Source organism: Pseudonaja textilis, chromosome 2, assembly GCF_049901715.1.
Source record: "Pseudonaja textilis isolate UNSWEBS1 chromosome 2, rPseTex1.2, whole genome shotgun sequence".
In the NCBI taxonomy this organism is placed as follows: Eukaryota; Metazoa; Chordata; class Lepidosauria; order Squamata; family Elapidae; genus Pseudonaja; species Pseudonaja textilis.
In genome coordinates, this window is record NC_141991.1 from 227741253 (window position 1) to 227766821 (window position 25569).

The following is a 25569-nucleotide window of genomic DNA, read 5'->3' on the forward strand; positions in this document are numbered from 1 at the left end:
TGGTGGCCCCACTCTGTAGAACATAGGTGTCAAACCCGATTTCATTGAAGGCTGCACCAGGGTTGTGTTTGACCTCTGGGGGCTATGGTGGGCATGGCTGAGGTGGGCATGGCCTGGGTGCACATGGCCAGGGTGGACATGGCCAGCTCAACATCACTCATGTCGGGGGGACCTGGTGGCCCAGGGAGAACTGGGGGGATCCATTGTCTTCAGTGAGGAAGGCAAGACCAGGGAGAACGCCATGCCCTTGTCCTCCAGAGAAGCTTCACAATCCCTCTCAGGCCACACAGAGATGCCCAGACATTGGTGAAGGCTGCACAGAACCCTAGACAGTGGAGGGCAAGTGCCCAGCCCAACCATCCTTCTCCAAGGGAGTGCCCAGCTTCACTTACCTCCTGAGGCTCCTGCTGCTATTCTCACTCTCCTTGGCCAAGTTGCTCATGGTGTGTGCAGAAGGGCAAAGTGTGTGGGTCAGAAGGAGGGCCACTCACTCTCCACAGAGAAGACCCAGCTTTGTAACCAAAGCATCCTCAGCAATGGAAAACCGCCAGGAGAGATCAGGAGGAGGAGACAAGGGAATGGCGAAAAAGGCAGCAAGCTGCTGGTGGCCAAGTGCTAAGGAAGGACTTCTCTTAAATTTAAAAAATATGATATATTCAGATATCACGTTTGGTATGGCCCTTGAAGCAATCTAATTCCCAGTATGAATGCTTAGTATGAAAGTCAGTATGAATGCCCAGTATGAAAGTCTCATATTTTTCTTAGGGGAAAACATGAATGGACAATGAAATCTTTCACCTCTACTAACCTGGGTACATACCTTAGAAATACAGAGGGAAGCTTGGAATCAAAGACTGCCTAAATCACCAAAAGAATCAGTGCTTCTGCTAATCAGAAAAAAAAAAAAACTTGCTGAGAACTTGCTGACCAGATTTACTTCAAAGCCTCTATATAAACCAATCTATAACACACAGTTTCCATCTGTAAACCATCGTCAAGCAGCTAATTATTTAGCATTACAGCTTTACTTCTTTGTAAAATCTTCTATATGGCATAACACAATGAATGACTCCACCAAAAAATCCAGTAAAAAATTCATGGATAATTTTTCATACTGAAATATTCCTCTTCTATGTAGAGTTGCTACACACAGCAAAATAGACCATCAGGGTTCTACTGTACAGCATTTTACACACCATTTTACACAAAGGACTTTGGAATAAAAGATTTATATAAGTGTACATTTAGATTTGTCTTCTAATTGGCACACAGAAACAGAACATATTCTTAAGTAATCTCTAAGTCTTAGCCAAGCTGATTGCTTTGCAGTTTTGTGCAAATGATGAGTTGCTTCCAAGTTGAGATCTGCTCTGCCAAGTTCAAGCTAAGAGCAAGCCAAGTTTTAACTTCCTGTAAATGAAAAGTCATTATGAAACACTAGGATGAGTTACCGAAAGCTTGGTGCATGATACAGATACAAGGAAATACCCCACTGTAGAATGGGAAAGTGTTCAGCTATACCTACATTTAAACAATAGAATAATTTACAGTCTGCCTCATTTAGCTCCTCATTTACACGAGAAATGTATGTTCTGAGTATTTTGTTAAAAACAGGCCTTCATTGGGATGATTTTAAATATCAATTCAGATTACTGTAAACATATGCAAAAAATTGCTTAGCTAAAATAATAAATGCATGAATAGCATCAAGACAAGAACCAACAAAATATACAAGGAGAAAGTGGATCAGCCATTCAACAGTTGCCTTAAATGCCTTTCGGAATCAAATATTTTTATGTGTTCTGTCATGGTTTGTTGAAATCAGCTTTGGCAAAAGGATTCCAAGGTAATAAGCACAAAAAGCAGTACTTGGTGGCAAAAGTAGAATGGGCCACCCACATGAACTTGTCGTTCTGACTTTTAAAGTTATTAAAGTTTGAGGTGGGACTATCTCAGAGACTCCCCCTACTTCACCAATGAAGTATCTGGACTTCTTTCCAAAGTATTTATTTATTTAGCATATGGTAAATACATGGACTTTAATGGTTCAAATATTAATGTCCAGTTCATCCAGCCATTAAGGAGAGGGTGGTCTATGTTGAAAAAAATCAGACATTGGGCCAGTGTAAGCTCTTGATGGACATTTGGACACAATGTGATAGATATTTTGTCAAGGAGCACCACAGTCACACTGAGGGGTAGAGACAAGACCTCACTTAAACAATAAATCCTGGCAGATACCATGTTGGGTACAGATCCTGTTCAGAGTTGAGTAATGCTGGCGAGGAAGGTCAAAACTTGGCACCTTTTGTGTAGGGTCATCTATGTAACTAGCCTGAATCTGGGTGTTCAGCAGCCCATTTAGCTTTCCACTGTGTGTTGATGTCAAAGTTGTTAGACAGTAAGTTGTTGAGTGAGTGCCAGAGAGGGCTCTGTTAGACATGTGGGAAGGGCCTTTTCCTCTCAATATATAGAATGCACCCCCCTTGCAAATTGAAACTAGTCCCTATTCTTTCTGGCTTTAAAAAAAGGAGTTGGCATCTTTCCAGAGAAGTTCTGGAAACCTGAAATTTGGGGGGGGGGGAACCATCTCCGGTGTTGTTTTATTCTTTTCTGTTATGCACCTCTGGTAAAATCTGGCATACAAATAATAATCAATAACCACAACTTAAATATGAATATTAAAGAATATGAATGTAATTGACAATAAATCCTGCAGGTAACCTGTTATGTCCCTGGAACTTAAAGAAGTTCCCACCCAGGTCCGTTCGCGCTGCGGGGGCGGTTGCCCCCTCTCATTGGCTGGTTCTCCCCGGCAGCCAGCTATAAAAGCAGGCTGCGGGGTCCAACCAGTCGCTGATCGCTGCGAGCCAGTTCCAGGCTTGGCAAGCACGTTCAGTCCTTTATTATTCTAATAAAGTATTTGTTGCACCCATGCCCTGGTTCAGCCTCTCATTATCCGAACTTAACACTGGCGACGAGGGTGGGATGGCTACCAGAGGCAAAATGCAACCGCTGAATCACTAGCCGCTGATCCACAGCCAGAGAGAGCGATCAGCAGGCAACGAGAGCGAACGCTGATCCGCAGCCAGAGAGAACGATCAGCAGGCAACGAGAGCGAACGCTGATCCGCAGCCAGAGAGAGCGGTCAGCAAACAGCGAGAGTGAGAAGCGTCTGTAGCCGCTAGTTAGCCAGCTACAGGGAAAGTGAAGCGCTGCGAGCCGTAGCCGCTCGTTTCTTTAGGCGCGAAATTCAAACGGCTGTCATTTGAATTTCCGCCCAAGAGTACAGCGCGGTGCTGTATTTCAAAGTCACTGACGCCCATGCAGGCGCGAATTTCAAAACGCTGCCAACGACCGTTGCAGCCTAACCTCGTGTTAATCCAGAGAGAGGGAGAGAGTTGTGAAAACCTCCCCAGAGCTGAAGTCACTTGCCTGCCATAGGCACAAAATACCTTCCTGCTGCTGCCCCAGAGAGATTTCCTCAACAGGTTATCCAACAAGATTCTCATCATGAACTCCAACCCAGTTTTCCCATCGTTCAAGCCGGATGAGGAGAAGTGGGAGTCATACAAGAATCGTTTTAACCACTACATCAACGCCATAGGGTTGGCTGATGCAGGGGAACACCGGAAAAAATCATATTTCCTGATCTACTGTGGAGCCATCGTCTTTGATACTGCCACAGCACTCGTGGCTCCACGTGAGTTAAAAAACGTTCCCTGGACAGAACTGTTAGAAATCCTTACTAACCACTATTCTCCTAGACCCTCACAGATTGCCAGGCGGTTCACCTTCCGAATGAGGAAGCAATCAGACAAAGAGACCATCAACCAGTACATGGCTGCCCTCAGGACTGCAGCACTCCATTGTGGGTTTGGGACCTACCTGGAGGACATGCTCCTCGATCAGCTAGTCTGCGGAGTCAAGGATCTTCACCTCCAAAGGCGCCTACTCGCTAGGAAGGACCTCAACCTCGCGCAAGCCATTGAGGAAGCCCTGGCAGCGGAACTGGCAGCACACTCAGCCACTGAAATCCAAGGTCCTGCTTCCAAGCAAAGTGCAGTTTCAGTCCACTCTGAAGAGGTGGTCATCGAAGAGGACCCCAGCAATGCGGCCGACATCCACCGTCTTGCCCACGCCAGACACCCACAGGTAGGAGCCAAGCAAGAAAGCATCAGCCCACCCAAGCATATCACCCTGTGCCTATCCTGTGGTGGATCTCACCTGAGGGCCACCTGCAAATTCAAGGGAGCCACCTGCAACATTTGCCACAAAAAGGGGCACATCGCTAGAGTCTGTCAAGCTGCTCACAACTCGGCACAAAGGCACCCTTCCTTTTCACATTCTGGACCCCAAAGGCAAATATTGAACTGTCGCACTCGCCACCATGCTAAGCACGCTTGCCATGCCATTAGTAAAATCTCTCTCTCCGTTTTGTTAGAAGGTAAACCTTGTCGCATGGAGGTTGACACGGGGTCAGCGCTCTCAATTATCTCTTGGAGCACCCTCATGAGACTACAGCCCAGTCTATCCAGAAACCGGCTCCAGAAGTGCCAGTTTAGCCTGAAGGACTACCAGGGGAAGGACATTCCTGTAATCGGCAGAGGCAAGTTTCTTGTTAATTTTAAAACTTTCAAAGGCCACCTACCTCTAGTGGTAGTTAACGGAAATCTCCCCACACTCTTGGGGCTTGATTGGTTTCCCCATCTCGGCCTAGGGTTAACAGGAGTCCATGCTGTCTCAACCTCTGACACTGACTCCTTATTTGCTGATTACTCAGACGTATTCAGCAATGAACTGGGGTGTTATAACGGTACCCCTATCTCATTCTCAGTCGACCCCCAAGCAGTCCCAATCAGGCTAAAACCTCATAGAGTCCCATTCGCTATTCGGCCTAAATTAGATGCGGAACTGGATAAATTATTAAAACAAGGGGTCATTGAGCCAACAGATTTCGCCAAATGGGAGACGCCCATTGTCACACCCCTCAAAAAAGACGGTAGCCTGAGAATTTGCTCGGACTACAAAACCACAATTAATAAGTTTTTACAAGTTAGCGCTTACCCAGTGCCCGTCATTCAGCATTTATTACACACTTTTGAACCTGGCAGCATTTTTGCCAAATTGGACATGTCTCAAGCGTATCAACAGTTCCCTGTTGACAACCAAACAGCGGAACTCCAGACCATTGTCACTCACAGGGGTGCTTTCCGGTGCAAGCGTCTCTAATTTGGCGTAAGTGTTGCCCCAGGCATTTTTCAATCCCTCATGGAGCGGATTTTGCAGGGCCTCCCTGGTGTAGTACCCTACTTCGACGACATCTTAGTCTCGGCCAGGGACAGGCCCCAACTCTTCCAGAGAGTTCGAGCAGTGTTAGAGAGGTTCAGACAGCATGGCCTCAAATTAAAAAAAGAAAAATGTGCCATTGCCACTAGACAGGTGGACTTTCTGGGTTATAAAATTGACGCCTCAGGCATTCACCCCCTGGAGTCCAAGGTTAAGGCAATTCACGAGGCACCCACTCCAACCTCCAAAGCGGAACTGCAGGCCTTTTTGGGGCTATTGAATTTTTACGCGTCATTCCTGCCCCATAAAGCATCTGTGGCAGAACCCCTGCACAGACTTTTGGATAAAAAATCGGCGTGGCATTGGGGACACAAGGAAGACTCCGCTTTTCGCGCAGTCAAATCACTACTCACGTCGGAGGCGGTCCTTATTCAGTTTGACCCCAACCTTCCATTAGTGCTAGCAGCGGACGCATCCCCTTTTGGAATTGGGGCAGTGTTAAGCCACAGGCTACCCAATGGCTCCGAGGCCCCCATCGCTTTTTTTTCCAGGACGCTCTCTGCAACAGAGCGCAATTATAGCCAAATCGATAAGGAAGCTTTAGCAGCTGTTGCAGCTGTGAAGAAATTCCATGAATTTCTTTTTGGCCACTTTTTCGAGCTGGTCACGGATCATAAGCCTCTCCTGGGTCTACTAGCAGGTGACAAACAGACCCCTCAAGTCCTGTCTCCTAGAATGACGAGGTGGACTCTTTTCCTAGCGGCATACTCGTATAGACTCATACACCGTCCAGGTAAAACATTGTCTCACGCAGACGCCCTCAGCCGCTGCCCCCTGCCTGCTCCAGCGGAGGATCCTGCCCCGGTCCATGCTATCTTTGAGGTCACCCAACTGGACCTCCCCATCACTGCCCTTGACATTGCCGCCAAATCCAAGGCAGACAAAACGATCGCCCAGGTACTGGACTGGGTGAGGAGGGGGTGGCCGGGCAGTGATGTTGAAACCAAATTCACGCCTTTTAAGACCCGCCTACAGGAGTTATCCAGTTTGCAGGGCTGTTTGCTGTGGGGCACACGAGTGGTCATCCCGACCTCACTGCGTACCCGAGTTTTGGAGGCGCTGCACGAGGGCCACCCTGGCATCGTCAGGATGAAGGCATTAGCACGCAGCTACGTATGGTGGCCTGGTCTCGATGATGACATCATCAGATGGGTAAGCTCCTGCCATCCCTGCCAGGAATCCCGTCCATCCCCTCCAATTGCCACACCCACTAAGTGGGAAAGCGCCAGCGCACCTTGGTCCAGGATTCACATCAACCTAGCGGGCCCGTTGCATGGCAAAATGTTCCTGGTGGTCGTGGACGCTTACTCTAAATGGATTGATGTGGCACAACTATCCACAACCACCACGCAAGCAGTTACCAAGGTATTAACTCGCCTGTTCGTAACGCACGGGCTACCAGACGCAATTGTTTCCGACAATGGCCCCCAGTTCGCATCAGCTGAGTTCAGTCGCTTCGCTGCCAATCTGGGCATCCGCCACATCTTCACGGCTCCCTTTCATCCTGCCAGTAACGGACTGGCAGAAAGAGCCGTTAGGACCACTAAAGAAGCTCTAGCTAGGTTCAGCAAGGAAGACTGGCACCACAGACTCTCCCGTTTCTTGCTGAGCCAGCACTCAACCCCGTGCACAGTCACTAATAAGTCCCCGGCTGAACTCCTGATGGGTAGACGCCTGCGGACTGTATTGGACAGGCTTCACCCACATTACTGCCCTGACTCTCCCCTCGCTTCCACATCGGGGGTTAGGCATTTTGTCTTACAGGAACCCGTGTTCGCGAGGAACTTCGCTGGAGACCCACTGTGGATCCCGGGCGAGATCGTGGCCATCACCGGACCCAGGTCGTATCGAGTCAGACTGGAGGATGGCCGGATCTGGAGAAGGCACCTGGATCAGCTGCGGAAGCGCCAAGACACTCACGTTAGCAGTGACTCATGGTTGCAGACCGGTGCGAGGCGACAGCATCAACCCCACATCAGCACCAATTCCGGTGACCAGTTAACGCCTGCAGCCGAGCCGGGGAGCCCGAACACGAACCGTGACCACCAGACGGCTGACCAGTCCGAACCAGTCAACGGAAGCACATCCCCAGTGACCAGCCCTTCGAGTCCCGAACCGGCACTGACCAAGGAACGCGTTCGTGACACCCCACCGGTCCGACCTTCCTTTGCAGACTCTGAACTACCAGACAACTCCCCGGGGTTGCGCCGTTCTGGGCGCCAGCATAAGCCTCCCGCGTACCTTAAAGACTATGCGTGTTCGCATCTGGGGGAAAGGGGTGTTATGTCCCTGGAACTTAAAGAAGTTCCCACCCAGGTCCGTTCGCGCTGCGGGGGCGGTTGCCCCCTCTCATTGGCTGGTTCTCCCTGGCAGCCAGCTATAAAAGCAGGCTGCGGGGTCCAACCAGTCGCTGATCGCTGCGAGCCAGTTCCAGGCTTGGCAAGCACATTCAGTCCTTTATTATTCTAATAAAGTATTTGTTGCACCCATGCCCTGGTTCAGCCTCTCATTATCCGAACTTAACATAACCTATTTTAGTCAATGTAATAACAGGGGCTACAAATAGCCATAAAAGTGAATAGGGTACATGGAAAGAAGGATCAGCTAATTTTTATAATGTTTTGTCTGATTAAACTGACTAATGACATTATTTCCAGAAAATGAGAAAATTGAAGATATGTAGTATGCTTGACAAATTAATGCCACTGTCTATGAATAGTGAACAATATAGATGAAAGCAAACTGTATCTCCCTCTCCCTCTAATACATCCCTTTCACTGTCTCAATCCAGAGCATAGAGATACTATCCAAGGATCATGATGGTATCAATGAGTGCACAATACTAAAACATTTCTATGGAGACTCAATATTAAGTCATGAGCCCTCTCTTTTACCTCTGTCCCAATTGTAGCTACTAAGGGCAAAGGTTTGGTTTAGCTTCTGTCCACTATGTTCTCTACAAACTGGCTTCATGTTGACTAATATTAATTATTGCCGTGTTTTTCAAACTTGGCAAATTTAAGATGTGTGAACCTTAACTCCCAGTATTCCTAAGCCAGTATTGGAAGTTAAAATCCATGCAACTTAAAGTTGCCAAGTTTGAAAAACACTGAGTTATACTACATAGTATACTTTAGCACAGCAACCCCCAATTCAGCTCTATGGACTCTGTAGAGATATTGGGGGGAGAGGAGATGGTTTTGTGTATGCTGTTTGCACAAACACAATTCATGTACTTGCATGCTTGCCGACCTCTTGGGTGGCCCAGTTCCCAATGGGCCCCAAACTGGGGATTGGGAACCTCTGTTTTAGAAGTAACAATATTTTTGTTTCCTAGTTTACTTAGAGAATATCTGCATAAAAGGAACTCATACCGACATCTTGTAACACCTTTTATTTTACTCTTATATTTTTTTTACTGCCACGCAAATTCAGATATATCCTTCTGCCACTGAATAAATAGTGTATCAGTTGTCAAAACAGGTACTGCTAAAACAAAATACCATTCTAGGGAAAACATTCATTTTTATCACAGAAATTACAGAGACAATTGTAATTTTTCCTATCTTAATATGTTTTTAAAATTTCATTCTGTGCCTTAATTATTTTGAAATAACATATTTGTTATAGTGATGCCCATATATTTTACCTTCTTCCCAAAACCCATTTTGTTCATTAATTCTATTTAATCTTGTTTTCATATTTTTGTTAACAATTTAATCCACCATTTAGTAATCTTAAAATCTACTAATGCACTAAATTCTTTTAATTTGCCCATTAATATTTCAATTCTTTTGAAAGGATGTTCCAAAATCAAAACCAACTCATGTTCAAAGGCCTTTAACTTATACGTTTCTGGCAAACTGAAAATCTAACAAGAATCTGAAAATCTAAAAGAATACAGACCAGAGGTGAAAAGAGAGGCAATTATCAAGCAGGAAAAAGGATAGATCGGATAACCCAGAACTGTAAAACTGCTATAAAAAATGTGGAACACAGAAAGAGTAAAAGTTAATGAAGGATGCTAAGAACAAAGGAAAGGCAGTTTCTTTTGATACATTCAAAATAAGAAAGAGAAAACAAACAGTATATCATGTGCTCAGTAAAGAAGGCAAAAGATTAACAGATAACAGCAACAAAAGGAAGAACTATTTCATCTCAGTCTCATCTGACAAGAGGCTATGCATGGATTCCTCAAATAATATTGGAGTGCTGAATCCAGCTTGAGCTTGCTAGAAACATAATGAGGACATATGTACTGACCTTGAATGAGTTTAAATCTCCAGAACGAGAGGGATTGCAATCTAAGATCCTGAAAGAACTTGCTAATGATCTGGCTGAACCTTTGTTCATTACCACTGAGTAACGCTGGTGAATTATAAACATATTTTTGTGGGTACTCCATTGTGTCTGTTTCTTTCCCTATCTCTCTTTATTCATTTGTTCTCTTTTTTGCAAGACCCTAACCACCACACCAAGATTGGGAGAGAGAGGGAGAGGGAGAGAGAACGGAAGAATGGTGTTCATTAGTATTTTAAGGTAATTTAAATGTTGATACTGTATTATTCATTTAAACTTAGAAGGAAGCTGTTCTGATATTATTTCTACTTGAAAAAGTCATTTTTGCCATATATTTATTTGATGTATTATTTTCCCAACACTTTTAAACTTGTCCTGTTATCCCCTCCCTTTTTTTTCCTTTTATGTTAGTTTGTATTTTAATCTTTGCTGTTGAAATTTTGTAAAGATATCTATACTGGCACAAAATAGGAAACTCTGTCCTCTTGAAGTGGAGAGAGGGAGGGAGGGAGGGGGAGAGATGGTGGGGAGAGAGATGGTTTGGTGTAATGTTTTAGGCATTAGGCTAGAAACCAGGAGATTCTGAATTCTAATCCCAGCTTCTAATTCCAACGCCAGCTGGGTGTTCTTTGACCTGTCACACTTTCTCAGTCCTAAAAAGGGGCAATGGCAAAGTACTTCCAAAAAATCTTGCCAAGAAAACTGCAGGGACTTGTCAACACTGATTCAAGGGGACAAAAAGAGAGAAGGGGAGGAGGGGAAGAGGAGAGAAGAGAAGAAGAAGAGGAGAAGAAGAGAAGAGAAGATTGGAGGCAGACAAATTTGTACTATCCTAAAAAACAAAGAAAAAAGGGACCGGGATAACAACAGACCTATCAGCCTTTATTGTCTTGGAAATTTCTATATTACTGATAAGAAAGTTGAAAATAATGAAATGATTTGAGAAGCCAACATGCCTTTGTCAAGAACAAGCTTTGTCAGAGGAATTTTAATTTTTGATTAGGTAATTTAAAAGAAATGTGGGAGTTCAGCTCCAGTTTATGTGAGTTCAGCAAAGCTTCTGAAAATAACCTCATGATAGTCTAATTAGGAAAGTATATCAGTTCACAAGCCACAAAATCCATGAAGATCAGAAATAAAAGGTAGCAGAGATATACTTTAGAAAACTAGTGTATAAAACTTCCTTAATTCCCTCTTCCCTTGCATGCAAGGAGACTGGACTGATCTTAGAGAATGGTTTGCAGCTATTATGTTTACTGAACTCACTCAGGTCTGCTCATGACCCCAGGAATCTTCCACATAGAGAAAAATAAAAGCACCATGGGGGTTGCTTGCAGGCAAACTGTACTATCCTTTTGTCATAACCTTGTTTGGATAACAGTTCATATTTGGTAGAAATACCGTCTCATTACAATACAATAATATATATAAAAGGACTTGATACAACAAAAACTTTAGATTGGGGTGTCCAACTTTGACATCTTTAAGACTTGTGGATTTCCACTCCCAGAATTCCCCATGGCTGGCTTGGGAATTTTGGGAGTTGACATCCACAACTCTGAAAATTGCCATAGTTGGAGAGTCCTGCTTTAGATCATTCCAATGTACAATATACTGTCCATGCTGTAGTCTAGCTCTGTCATTAGACAGAGTAAGACAGTTGGCTCAGATGGTAGGTGTAGGGCAAGGGTCTTCAAACTTGGCAAGTTTAAGATTTGTGGACTTCAACTCCCAGAATTCCTCAGCTAACATGACTGGAGGAGGAATTCTGGGAGTTGAAGTTCACAAGTCTTAAAGATGTCAAGTTTGAAGACTCCTGGTGTAGGGGAATAGGGACAATAGCAAAGTATACAAGTGTGTGTGCCTCCTTGGAGGAGCAACGAACTATGCAGTTTCTTTGCGAATGCCAAAATAAGTTGCAGCTATTAACCAAATATGCCTCATTTGTGTAGTGGAAAGAAGTACACCATCTTCTACAGTATTGCCTATGCAAAATGTCCTTGCCTAACCCTACACTCCAATTAAGGATCAGATATTGTGAGAAAAATGCATAAGAATCCTTTCTAAAGTATCAACCATAAAATGCTAGCCAGATATGTAGATGAATAGCAATCAAAAAGAGGCCCCAGGGCCTGCTCATTTGCCCTACATTTGACTGACTGGATACAGAAATCTTTTTTCCACCTCATGCAAGTTACTCTTCTACTTGCCCCACCAACACCAAACAAAGAAGAAAATCTCATTTGAGAACCTTAATTTATGCATTGATTTTCCTAATTTTAACTTGGACAATTGGCAACACCTTGGGAATTAATTTATTGATGATTATGTACCATTAACATGGTGTTGATTCTTAGTGACCACCTAAATATTTTCTCCATGAAAATGTGAGTGTATGTGTGTGTGTGTATACACACACACCCATAATTATAGCTTAGTTGTAAAATGTCAGCTCTTCTGCCAGGAATTTTTTTTAAGTTACTCTATGCAAAACTAATGAGGTCAACCAAGGAAATCTAATTAAATAAGTTGCTCTTTCCTCCTAATCAGGGTAGATTTCCATCATACATTCTAGTTCCTGTGTTGCAATTATCTCCTGGTGATGACAAATTACCCCATTTTCTGAAATTGATATGTTACTACATAAACCCTGGTTGTAGCTCTTAGTTCTCCAGCTGTTCTTGGGCACAAACCTGCTGGTTAACTTTATGAACAGTTATCCATCTAATATTGTCTTTTGCCGTTTATTCTGACTGATGGTGATTCTCCTGGGGAGTTTGTAGGCTTTTCCACTGTTTCCTGTTTGCTTATTTTAAACTGTGATTAAATTTCTGTAAACAAATATTATGGTCCATTACTGAACTCTTCTCTTCTTTTGTATGTATTGTTTCGGCAATACAATTTAAAGGTACCCACTCCTCTCTATACAAACTGTTGTCTAGATTTCTCATCTCTGGATTCCCCTTTAGCTCTTCCTTCTTCTTTTTGATTGAATTTAGATGCCTTCTTTTTAATACAGAACATCCATATGAAATATTCTGCACATCAACAGATATGTACAGACTGACTGATAGTACTTTATTTACACAAGCCCAGTGGCAGATTTTACAGCCCTGCTTGTGTGAAATTCTACTAAGGAACTGGAAGGATCAACTGGGAGAAATATAGAATTGGCCTACTTTCCATACATTTTCTTTCTTCCAATAAACATTCTCTCCCTTTCTTTCACCTAAAATAAGCTTAATTCAGGCACATAAATGACAAAAGAGAAAATAGCACTTAAGTATGCACTCGACTCTGTGCACTGGCATGCCTTGTGCATTATATAAGCTTTTATCAAAACTTTGCTTGCAAAACATTCATTTGCAATGTCAGAAAAAATGTTGACCTGTATCTTCCATGACCTAAAAATATGTTCCCAGGGCAATCTGCAGCCAAGGTCAAATTAACCCAGGATACAAACCCAAAGTGCTCAAGATTCATTTCCATTGAACTCTTGAGAGCTATGTTCTAGGACTGCCAAGATTTACAGCTGATCTACATTAACTGTGTGTAGGCTGGGCTGCTCTGATTTCTGGATTGCTTTGCTTTGGGGGCAAAAGCAAAGTACTGCTGGCTTAGAATTATTTCTTCCCTTTAGATTCTAGACAGAATAGTAATGACAAACTGAGCAAACACACAAAGCAGCTAATAAAAATAAGCAAAACAATATCTGAAATAGAGAAGATAAAGAAAAAAAATGTCAATGGATTTGTTTAAGTTCAATATCTTTCCTGAATACACATACCTCCAAATTGGTATGCTTTTTTCCTTGACAGGAAGAGCACAATATTTCTCCTCTTGGAGAAAAGGTATCAAAGCAGTATCCCTATTTTCAAATAATGTATTCTTGGTTCTTTTGAAATAGCACTTACTATTACGCTTATTTTGTTAATCAAAATCTGACTTAAGATCAAACCATGGTGTTAAAGTTGGATAAAAATAAGAATGTCTCTTTATGATTTGGGTTTTCTTAAAAATTATGAAATGGTATTAATGTATCTTGTATTATAACAGAAGCAATTTTCTCACACTGACTTGAATAAAGACAAAAAAAAGTTCATCCATAAAAAAGTACTCTGTCAATTATAGTCAAGTTGATGGCATAAGATGGGGTTGCTATTAAGTGAATCAGTGATTCAATTTCTGCATGGCTTTCATTATGAGTGAAAAAGGCTTGATTAGATAACTAAGACTCCCTATTTCCCATTAAAGGGAAGAAAATGGAAAAATAAGTTTAAGGCATACTATTAAGAAAATTGATCTGTGTCTCTTAATACTTTTCTTCAGGATATGGAAGAACAAGAGAAAATTATCTGCTCACCTAAAATATCAGTCCATGACCATTACCTTTGTAGCTTTTGTTTAAGGAAGAAATTTGCAGATGAAATCTATGTTTATTATAAGACCTTTCGTCTCTTTCCTTATAAGGATATGTTTAAGTAAACATCTACATTATAACTGAGTAGTGCAGAGATTTATTCCAATTTAGGGATTTCCTGAAGTTATATATTTTTTCCATCCACATATGGCAACTTTCAAATGACATTTGATATACAGTCTGACTTTGGAGGTGTGCATATTACAAGTGACTTTAAATTATAGCAAGATAAATTAATAGATTTTTTAAAATGAATTCGAGTTCCCCCTTTAGAAAGTGTGGTAAATTTCCACAGACATATAAGTCACTCCCTGTAGTCCTGCATAGATAGCTACACAGCATTCCTGATTGATATGGGATGATTAGGGGAGGAAGCAGCAAGACTGAACCACAAAATAACACTGCAATCAGACCTAAGTAAGAAAAGTATTGTAATAATTAACTAGAGCCACTAGTTATATGTGTGTGAATGCTGGATTATGAAATGGTTTGAAGCTTGCTACTCTGTTTCAGCTTGATGATTAATTGCTTAACAACTTGCTTACTGCTAAAGGAATCTTCCCAAGAAATTGGGCTGGACACTCTTCTAATCCCAACATGTTGGGAACACCCAGAAAAACACCTGTGGCATCAGCAATACTAGAACAAGATGGTGAATGAAATAATTGAATTATCTTAATGATCAAATTCCAGTGAGAGATGAGAGATCATTGCTAATCAACTTATATAGAACGGAGAAGAAAGGAGAAGACACCACAAGAAAAAGAGAAAGCCTTCTGCTTTTTCCAATGGAATTGGAAATTTTTGAAAAACCTTGAGCCTTTCATACCAGTGTGAATGTGAGTTCATAAAATGGCTATTAAGAGTTACCTTGCAGTGAGACAGATGGCAAATAACTTTAATAAAATAAATTTAAAAGGATAAAACTATTAATCTATAATTTTAGCCCATGTTTATTGATCATGTAAAATTATTGTGTCCATTCAAAAGTCTGGACTTTGGCTCAGCAAGATGATAATGTTCAAAGGCATTATGTAAGTGCAAAAAACTCAGTAAAGGTACACAAACTTGGTAGAGCAGCCATGAAGGCCTTGGAAAAGATATTTAGATGTTGGAATGCGTCTACATAAAAATCAGAATTATGCAGGTAATTGTTTTCCCTGTGATAATCAACAGAAGCAAAACTAGACACTGAAGAATCAAGAGAGGAGGAGAAGGTACACATTTGAAGTGTTGGAGAAGACTGCTGAAAATATAAAACAAATGGATCATCCAATGAATCAATCCAGAATCTCACTCAAGGTACAAATGATCCAGCTCAAATTATCCTCCTTTACATTATGCAAAGGCCTAGCTCTCTGGAAAGAACTCTAATTTTGGGAAAGATGGAAGGAAAGAGAATAATCAGCAACAAAGTATACAGTGGCAATGAATATACCATTGCAACAGATGAAAGACCTGTTGTTAGGGGCAGATCATCATAAAGAAAATGTTCTATTTGGCTGCTAGGAGTCACCAACAACTTGAGAGCACATAATCATAATCAATTAAATGAAAGGGAGTAAGAACAGAGGTGAAAATTTGACTATTATAACTAAAAACTACTGGATTTACATTTTTAAACAATTTTTACTATCATTTTCAATTGTTTCAAGTTTTTATTAATCCATGCTGATGTTCTAAATAATTGTTACTGGGATACAAATGTTAAGCAATCTGGAGAGTATGGGAATATTATCCTGTTCAAGGGTTGTCTGTTACAATGCATACAGAAACTGGAGCAGGGACAATTGTAAAGACAACGCCCTCCCAAAAGGAGATATTATAGACCATAGTTTGCAAAAACAAAATTATTGTGAGATGTAATGTTTCCATTGATGTGCTATGAATTTTATAGGCCCTATTAACAAAATTTCAAAATCAAGACCTTTAAAAAATTGTGGTTTAGGCACCATTAGAGGGCAGAAAGAATGCTAGAAATGAATCATTTGGACACAAAGCAGTTCCAATGTCAGTCTTAGAGCAGCTATACTACATTCCCAAACTATAACAAGTACTGACAAAAAGCACAACAAAAAATATTCTTTCTGCACCAACTCAGGAAGCTCAAACTGCCCAAGGAGCTACTGATCCAGTTCTGCATAGGAATGATTGAGTCTGTCATCTGCACCTCTATAACTGTCTGGTTTGGTTCTGCAACCCAACAGGACAGACACAGACTTCAGAGGATAATTAGGACTGCAGAAAAAACAATTACTACCAACCTGCCTTCAGTCAAGGACCTGTATACTACATGAGTCAAAAAGAGGGCTGTGAAAATATTTACAGACCCCTCACATCCCGGACATAAACTGTTTCAACTCCTTCCCTCAAAATGACACCATAGAGCATTGCACATCAGAACAACTAGACACAAGAACAGTTTTTTCCCGAAAGCCATCACTCTGCTCAACAAATAATTCCCTCAACCCTGTTTAACTATTACAAAGTCTGCACTACTATTACTGTTAATCTTGTCTTCACTCCTTATCACCCATCCCCTCCCACTTGTGACTGTATGACTGTAACTTTGTCGCTTGTATACTTATGATTTATATTGACTGTTTCCTAGTGTGATTGATTGCTTATTGTACCCTATGACTATCATTAAGTGTCATACCTTACAATTCTTGACTCCTGACGAATGTATCTTTTCTTTCATGTATACTGAGAGTATTTACACCAAGGCAAATTCCTTGTGTGTCCAATCACACTTGGCCAATAAAGTATTCTATTCTATTGAAACAAAAATAAACCTAGCAGGAATAAAATAAAAAGTTTAAAGCAAACAGTCCAGATTACATAATTGTTAAATTAGCCATTCTCTGCAGCAGATCATTCCCATCTGTCTTCCAGCAATGGTGATCCTTAAGGAGCTAGTGAAGTCACAAAGAATACTGCAGATAGTTTTAAGTCCTCTAGGTTGCAACATAGGATACTCTGAACTTGGCTGCCTGCGTCCCAACCTTCCAGCAGAAACGATCCTCTTCCCCATGTTGGCTTTTAGGAAGTTCACCCATACCCAACCCTTTTAGACCCTTTTCCATCCCTAGGAGTACCATGGGGATAGAAAGTGAAAAGGAAACTGAGATGAAATATCTGAGAGTTCATCTTTGTTTCAGGAGCAAAGGAAAAAGATTAATCTTCAGTTAATCTTCACAAACCCACTGACATGAACAATTGACCACCGAGGGCTTAATTTCATGTAGGAGTTAGTTTTCCGGATTAGCTGTTTGTATTATAGTATTTATATTGGAGTTACTATAAGAATAGGTTGCAAATATCCAGACAATCCCTGGACGGTAATATTTTTCTATATCTCTTTCCTATCACGTAAGGGCCATTTGAATTTTTGCCTTTCACATCTGTTAGCCCTAATTTTTACTATTCTGATCTCCCTCTTCAATGAAACAAACTGAGTGAGCAGAAAAACAATAGTGTTTTACTCAGAATATTGTAAGCTTGAAAGAATCCAAATTTTGAACTTTCATCATAAAAGGAAACATCAAGGTTACTGCTGGCTGGTTTGACTAATTAGATTGATAGATAATCGAAACACCATGCTCTCAATCAATGATAAGAAAATGAAAGATAATGGAAAGGGTTCAATTTGATTCTCACCAGCTGATCCATCCTGTTGATGATTTTCTTACCAGTGTGCCAGATTGGCCTAACTATATGTATGAATATGACATACATGAGAGCAGTGTACCAATATCTAAGAAGAAGAGGGAGTCAACCTATTCTCCAAAGCAGCTGAGGGTAGGACAAGAAGCAATGGATGAAAACTAATCAAGGAGAGAAGCAACCTAGAACTAAAGAGAAATTTCCTGACAGTTAGAACAATTGAGCAGTGAAACAAGTTGCCTCCAGAAGTTGTGAATACTCCAACACTGGAGGTTTGTAAGAAGAGATTGGACAACCATTTGTCTTAAATGGTATAGAGTTTCCTGCCTGAACAGAAGGTTGGTCTTCTAATCTGTTGTTATTCTGCATTAAAACATAAATATGAATATTTACATCATTGGACAATCAGGAAAGAATTTTGGGAGATTTAGGGGAGATTTACTCACTAAAAAAAAACCCTTTTAAAATATTTAATCCACAGAGGACATTAATACTCAGCAAAAGCTCTGACCTCCATATACTCCTGTAATGTTCTTGTTCCCAATGCTTTTGATTTAGTTGCTTTTTTCAAAAGAACATTGATTTTTTTTATACAAGGTAACAAGGGGATGACAACAAAAATGACAAGACACATGAGCAGAGAATTGTGTAAACTTTACATTAAACAAGCCATAAGCTCATCTTGTCCAATTTTATTTATATTGTTCATTAATTTTCCCAGCTCTTCCACCTGAGTTTCAAGTTAAGGTATTAATCATGGATTCAACTCTGAGCCAATCTCCCTGACATTGCTTCCAGTGCTAAATTATGCAAGTGCTATCAATGTTTTATGAGCAATAGCAGGGAAAGTGTGAAACTTCTGATAACCCCCCTTCTCTTCTTTTCACAATCCTAATCAGGAAAATACATGTTTTGTTTTTAACTTGACTTTTGAAGGACCACACCATGACTTGCAAACCACACTTCTGTTTAAATTTCAAAGCCATCACAACCAATTCCCATTAAGTTAGTAGGAACAGTTTGTGGTTCTGGGGCACCTCCCATTTGTGGTTCATAAATCATTCCTCATCGATGTAAAACCATGTTTGTGAGCAATTGAATGGCTTTTCTCTTCTCATTACTTCTGTGTAAACTTGCAGAAACTAATCACAGGTCCTACAATGTCCTTCAGTTTTTCAATGAAGATGGACCAAGGTGTTACCTTTATATAAGTAACTTATTATTACAATACTTATTATTGTAAATGGGTGCTTAGCAGATTCACTAGCTGGATTTTAAACTCCAGTAGATCTCTGGATGTTTTGCAACCAAGAGGGAAATATTCCAGTAGGCATAGATTTTGCAAAGACAATTGGAAAATTATTTCGCATGAATTATTTCGTCAGTGTTATTTTCTTCTTGTTTTCTTGTTTTCTGCTATGTTCAGTTAGAAATAGTAATTCCAAATTCTTGTCCTATTTATAATTAAATTTTAGGGAAGGAGGGAGCAAGGAATGGAGGGAAGGAGGAAAGAAGGAAGGAAGGGAGGGAGGGAGGGAGGGAGGGAGGAAGGAAGGAAGGGAGGGAGGGAGGAAGGAAGGAAGGAAGGAAATTACAATCAATATGTACTTCCCAAATTCAATAGATGTACTTGCCACAAAGCTGATAAAGATGATGTACTTGTAATGGAAAAACAGGATGTAATTTCTAAAAGTAGAGAGTTTTAAATCCATCTTAGAAAAACCAGGCTTGTAAAGCAATTCCTTGAATAGAGGAATCTCCCTTTCATATTATCTCAGGTTTCTTAAAGTATTCCTCGAATTTATGAAAAACTTAGCAAATTTGGGGAAAAAAAAAACCTAAATGAGCATTTTACTTAACTCTAGGAATAGTGAACTCTTTATACCATTGGTATTTAGAGCACTTTCTTGATTTAAAATGCTTTAATATGCTTCATTCTTCAATCGCGCAAGGAGATTTTGTCAGGTTTCAATTCAAGACATTTCTATTAAATTGGAAATCTATCTATTCATCCTAGGAAGGTTTAAAATAGGTGTTTATATTGAGTGGATAAACTATTTCATGGAAATGGGGGTATTAAACCCTGAATATAGTATTGCTTTTCACATTTTAAGTTGCAAGAAATATATCAAGATTCTTGCAATTACATTTCAGATGGGCATAAGTCTGATCCATTTCTGCCCTGAATGTGTTTGTATGTTGAGGAAGAATATTCAACTTCTATGGAACTATTTCTTTTCTTCTTCTTTTCTTACTCCAAACTTAATGAAAAGGGAAAGTGAAAAATACATAGGTGGTTCATTTTTCCCAGTTCCATTATACAGCATGAATTTTCAGAAAGTTGTTCAGGGATTTCTAAATTTCAATTTCAAGTTCACATTTATGATGATTAGTCATAATACAACTGTTCTTTTAAAGAATTACCCTGGATGACCAGCTAACCAACAGCCAGATTTTCATGAAAGAGATGTTCTAGGCCTCTGTAGAAATGATGCTCATAAAATCCCACAGAGCTTCAGACTGAACTAGAAAGAGAGCTAAATATTAGTCACAGAAGATAATCTGTGTGATAAGGTTTTTATGGTTCTCAGCCCCCAACTGTAATAAAATTTATATGGTTTATGCTGGGTAGGAAACACAGGACAATAATTCAGATTACTAATTTTCTTATGACAGCATTCTGTAAACCTGCAAGCAAGAGAGCGCATAAAAACACAGCTCCTTCTCTCTAATGATGGACAGAAGCAACCTCAATAAATGTCCTGGAGCTCATCTTCATGAAGTAACATCTAAAGGTTGGGAAGCATTTTGTAACACTAGGAATTACTTAAGGGTATTAAAACATAATTGCTTTCCAAGCATTCATTGCACATACAGACTATTTTATTCCCCTCTGTCTACATACAGGGACTGTTTCTTTCAACCGTGTTGTTAAGTCAGAAAGATTACTAGTGGTATTTGATAAAAATCTTACAGTTCTCTCTAATCTTCTTTTACAAAATCATAAAGAAAGCAGTTTCACTGAAAACTCCCTTAGATTGTTTGTTTGTTTGGTTGGTTGGTTGGTTGGTTTGTATTTGTTAAATTTATAATCTACTTTTTGTCAAGGACCAAAACCCAAAATCCGTAGTATTCCTTTCTTATTTTTTTTTCATTCAGTAAACATCCTATGAGTTAGAATGGACTGAGAAAGTTGGACAAAGTTACTGTCCTGTCCCTGTTGAAGACTGACTCTGAGGGAAAGGAGGAACAGCCGACAGGGAGTGTGGCTCCGGAGGTTGTGGAGGAGGCTGGGGAAGGGCAGAGGCCGGCTGGGCAGTCAGAGGAAGACTCAGGCCCATTCCCTCTCCATCCTAGGGCATGCAGGAAGGAAAGGATAAGGGAGAGACGTGAATGGCATAGTCTACAGGGGAGGAAAGGGCCTTGATCCTCTTCATGGGATGCAGCTGTGAGAACTGGCTAAAAGGACTGACATGTGTATGGGCCAGTGCTGGAAACAAAGCATGGAAATATCTCTAGTCTGTCATTCCTCTCTTACATCTTCAAGCCCTTATCTTTCATGGTTCCCTTAATTGCTTCAGTATGGTTTGTGTCGTTTTTACTCTTTATAATTTATAGGCATTTTTAGTTTAAACGGCATTTCCTCCTTTTCTTAACTGCTTGTGGGGGAGTTTTTTGTCTCCAGTCAAGGATATTTGGAGCTTTGAAGCAAAGTGAAGGAATAAAAGGGGCTTCACCTATTTTTGTGACTGTGTTTATTTTGTATCCCACCCTGGGTCATCACAGTTACTCAGGGTGAGGGTATACTTGAATCTATGCCTTCCCAGTTCTGCTCTAGCACCTTAACAATTATACCATGTCAAAAGATTACAGAATAACAGAAGGGACCTTGGAGGTTTTCTAGCTCAAACCCCTGCTCAATCCGGAGATCCTATACTACACAAATAACTGACCAATTTCTTTTTAAAAACCTCCAGTGATGTAGAACCCACAATTTCTGGAAGCAAACTGTTCCATTGATGGATTGTTCTGTCAGGAAATTTCTCTTTAGTTCTATGTTGAATTTCTCTTTGATGATCTTCCACTGCTATTTCTTGTCCTGCCCTCATATGCTTTGGAGAATAAGTTGATCCCCACTTCTCTGTGTCAGCCCCTCAAGTACTGGAAGACAGCTAACACATCACTCTTAATTCTTGTCTTTATTAGACTAGACATACTCAGTTTCACCATGTTTTAGCCTCTAGCCCCCTAATTGTCTTTCTTGCTCTTCTCTGCATTCTTTTCAGAGTATCAACATCTTTTTTGAATTGTGATGACCAAAACTAGATGCAGTATTCCAAATGTGGTCTTACCATGGAAGTACAAAGTGGTACTAACATGTGAACTTGATATTATCTCTTTGTCAATGCAACCTAAGACTGTGTCAGCTTTTTTGGCAGCTGCAGCACACTTCTGGCTCATATTTAAGTGGTTATACACTTAAGATCCTTAAGACTACTAGACCCTTCTCGCCATTACAGCTATTGAGCCAGGCACAACCTATTCTATACCTGTGCATTTCGTTTTTCTTGCCTAAATGTAAATCCTTATTTTTCTCATAATTGAATTGTTTTAATTGGATAGGGACAGATGGTAAGATCTTAAGCTTTGCAATGTTTGAAATATAGCCTCAGCCATCCTTTTCACCCCTTAAATCCCCTCAGCCCTCCTCAGACCACTGATTTATAATATTGTCTCTGTCCACTCTTTGAGTATGCAACAGAGGTGGTAACAGATGAATATAGCTCATGGATTACAAATTATTCATCTCACGAGTGGAGCTCTAGAGATGTAGAATGTACTGTTTGCTGTATATGATTTAGCTTTCTATTGCCTTAGTTGTTTGCTTTCACTGTATTTTATGGCTGGATTTTTGGTCCTTCAGAAGACATGTATAAGTAAAGAAATGAGCAATAGGCATCACAAGCATTTCAGACAGCAAGAACTAAGTAGGAATAGCTCCAATGAGAAATCTGAGTTCGAAGAAAATCTAATTTTAGAAAATTGTCTGGGTATAATTTGTAAGTAAATCTTTCCAGATTAAATGTACTTTGCATTTTATGCCTTGTTCTGCCACCAAATCAGGTCAAATAAAATTCTTTGCATAATTTACCATACAAATCTTGACTTGAGCTTCTGCTTCTTTTATTTCATGCTCTCCTAGGCTAACCATTTTTCAGACCCTACACCTTTGCCCCTGCCCCCCTGCTCCCAAGATTTGTTTTTCTTTGTTTCACCCTAAAGGTATCAATGTTTTGGTTAAGTAATTAAGGCGTCGAAACCTGAAATTTTTCATACAAAACTTATTTTCCTTGGGATATGAACAAAGCTTAAAACAAAGTTACAATCATTATTAAATGGAAAAAATGAAACTTGAAAACAAATTTGCTGAGCACAGAGTGTTCCAAAAATGAAGCCAAAGCCCCAATTATAACCTGAATGGAACACATAATTTGCACATATGGGAAGGAACTCATACCCCAAAAGATCTTACTTTTTGCCAGGGGTGTGTGCCATGACTCTCTTCATAGGCTATCAGTAAGGAGAAAAATAAAACTACAGACAATAAATGCCCGTTGAGTGTTATAAATGTAGATCTTTTGATAAATGTCAAAGGTAAAAACATTTTTTAGGGTTGATAAAATGTGCTTTGTGAGGCAGCTGTCACCATGTTCTACTGTGGAAAAAAGACAGAAGTAAACTCCACATCAGGCGTGCCCAATCCCATCATCATTTGCCATTATGACAAATGGCAATGGGAATTGTAGTCCAATAACTGGCAAATAATTTTGTTTGTAGGTAGAGATATATTTTAATAGAGTCTACCCACTTCAGTTTCAGATTTCTTTTTCAAGTATATTTTGGTTTTCTTTTGGGCATCTTGAAGTATGACATACTGTACTTTAATTTAAAGTTATTTTCAATAATTCAAACAAAATGATTAAAGACTGAGGAGATTGTCTTTAGGGAAGCTAGAGGGATTTAATCTTCCCAATGGCAAGGTGCTTGGGAATTAACTATCTAGTAACAATAATTAATTCTGACATTTCTGATACAATGAGCAGCAAAAAGCCATAATACGTTACCATTAATTTAAAATGCATTTTTAAAAACTGTGCAGAAAGAAACATATACTTTCATGCACTTTTATTCAGATTAATAAAGAAATGGGATAAATCAAATTTTAGACAAAGATACAAGAGATGATATGTGCTGACTTGTGCACATCTGGAAAGGTGAAAAGGAAGCCTTTAAAATCTGAACCGAAATGCTTAGGTTTGAAATTATTTTTGCTTAGGAGCTTTACCTCTTCAGCCTGTAGGATAATGAAACAATTGAAGGAGCTCAAAGTATGACTCAGAAGATTTTTAGTTCAGTCCCAATCTGGCACGAAGAGTACTTGATGTCGTTGTAGCACTATCACTTCCAGCTTTCATGGTAAAAAGCAACAACACTGGTCTGCTTTGTAGGGTTGTGTTCAAGATTAGAAATATTTACTTATTTACAGGGGTGGGCTTCAAAAATTTCAGCAACTGGTTCTCTGCCCGGTTTCTGGGTGGGTGTGGCCTAGTCAGTCTCCTATACCTTGGCGGGGAAGGGTTTGCCCTCCCCTGGCTCTGAAGGCTTTCCTCAATCTTACAGGAGGGCAAAAATGGCCTCCCTGGGCTCCAGAGGCCTTCTGGAGACCTTCCAGAACTTCATTTTTTGCCCTTCCAAAGCCTCCGTGTGGGCCCTGCACTTACCTGGCATCCAAAACAGGCCACATGGGGACTCCTGAGAAGGGTAGGGCAGGGTAGGAAGGGCCAGCCAGGGGTTGGATTTGCATGTTTGCCGAACCGCTCAGAATCTTAGCAAGAGGATTGCCCAAACCTGTGCAAACCCGCAGCCGCCCACCCCTGCTTACCTATATTAATCTCCCTATAACTACCTATATAAAGTTACTTGTTTTTATTTATATGCCACTCCATTTCTGATATTGTTTGGTTATCTGCTTTGCTTGTATTTGCTTAATGTAATTTCTATTATTGAACCCTATCAATAATAAACTATTTCATTTAATTTTTTTTTCTTCCAGGAAGCCAAGACTGTATCCATGGTTTTTCCCTCATCATTTTATCCTCACAACAATCCTGTAAATTATGACAAAATACATGGATGTCCACAGGACTGCTTTAATGCACAATGTGCATTAAAAATAGGTGGATTGCACGATCACAGCTGCATCTTGACTTTTTTTTTTAACTATACATTGTCGAGAACCCTAAAAAAAACAGGTCAGACTGAACAGGTTGTACTTCATAGCTGCACATCCCCAGCCTCTATTACTAATGACTTGCTGAGCATGATGGATATTGTAGTCCAATTTACAGAGACAGTGCTATGCTGGAGAAAGGCTAGCATACACTTTGGACAGTTAGTTATTCAGGTATCTACCATATATACTATATATTACGGCAGTTAAAAAAGAGAATATTTGGGGGTCATTGCACAGTTCCATTAAATCAAATAAAGTCAACATCTAGCCAGTTTTCTGAATTGCCATTAGGTCAATTTACCTACCATGTTATTAGTCAGCTATTTTTGAAGCTAATTTATTGTTGCAAAAGCAATAAAGAGCCAATACTTTTATTTTTGTTTCCCTCACTTAGTCATGGAAAATTGTCCTTGCTCATTCCACTGCTTCCTTTCTGATTTACCAAATAGTACTATAGTGGTTTTTTTTAATGCATTTTTACAACCAGAAAACTAAAATAGGCCCTACGTCATACTGAATCTTCTTAAAATGTTACATGAGT

General features: G+C 40.3%; 1 long non-coding RNA gene across 1 annotated transcript in view; it reads left to right on the forward strand.

The window, feature by feature from the left end:
- LOC148127400 (uncharacterized) overlaps positions 1-25037 on the forward strand; it is a 31598-nt gene extending 6561 nt beyond the window's left edge. The window contains exon 3 of the long non-coding RNA XR_015742339.1: positions 24849-25037. This is a non-coding gene — a long non-coding RNA (uncharacterized LOC148127400). The remainder of the gene's footprint in view (positions 1-24848) is intronic.
- Positions 25038-25569: the final 532 nt, after the last annotated feature.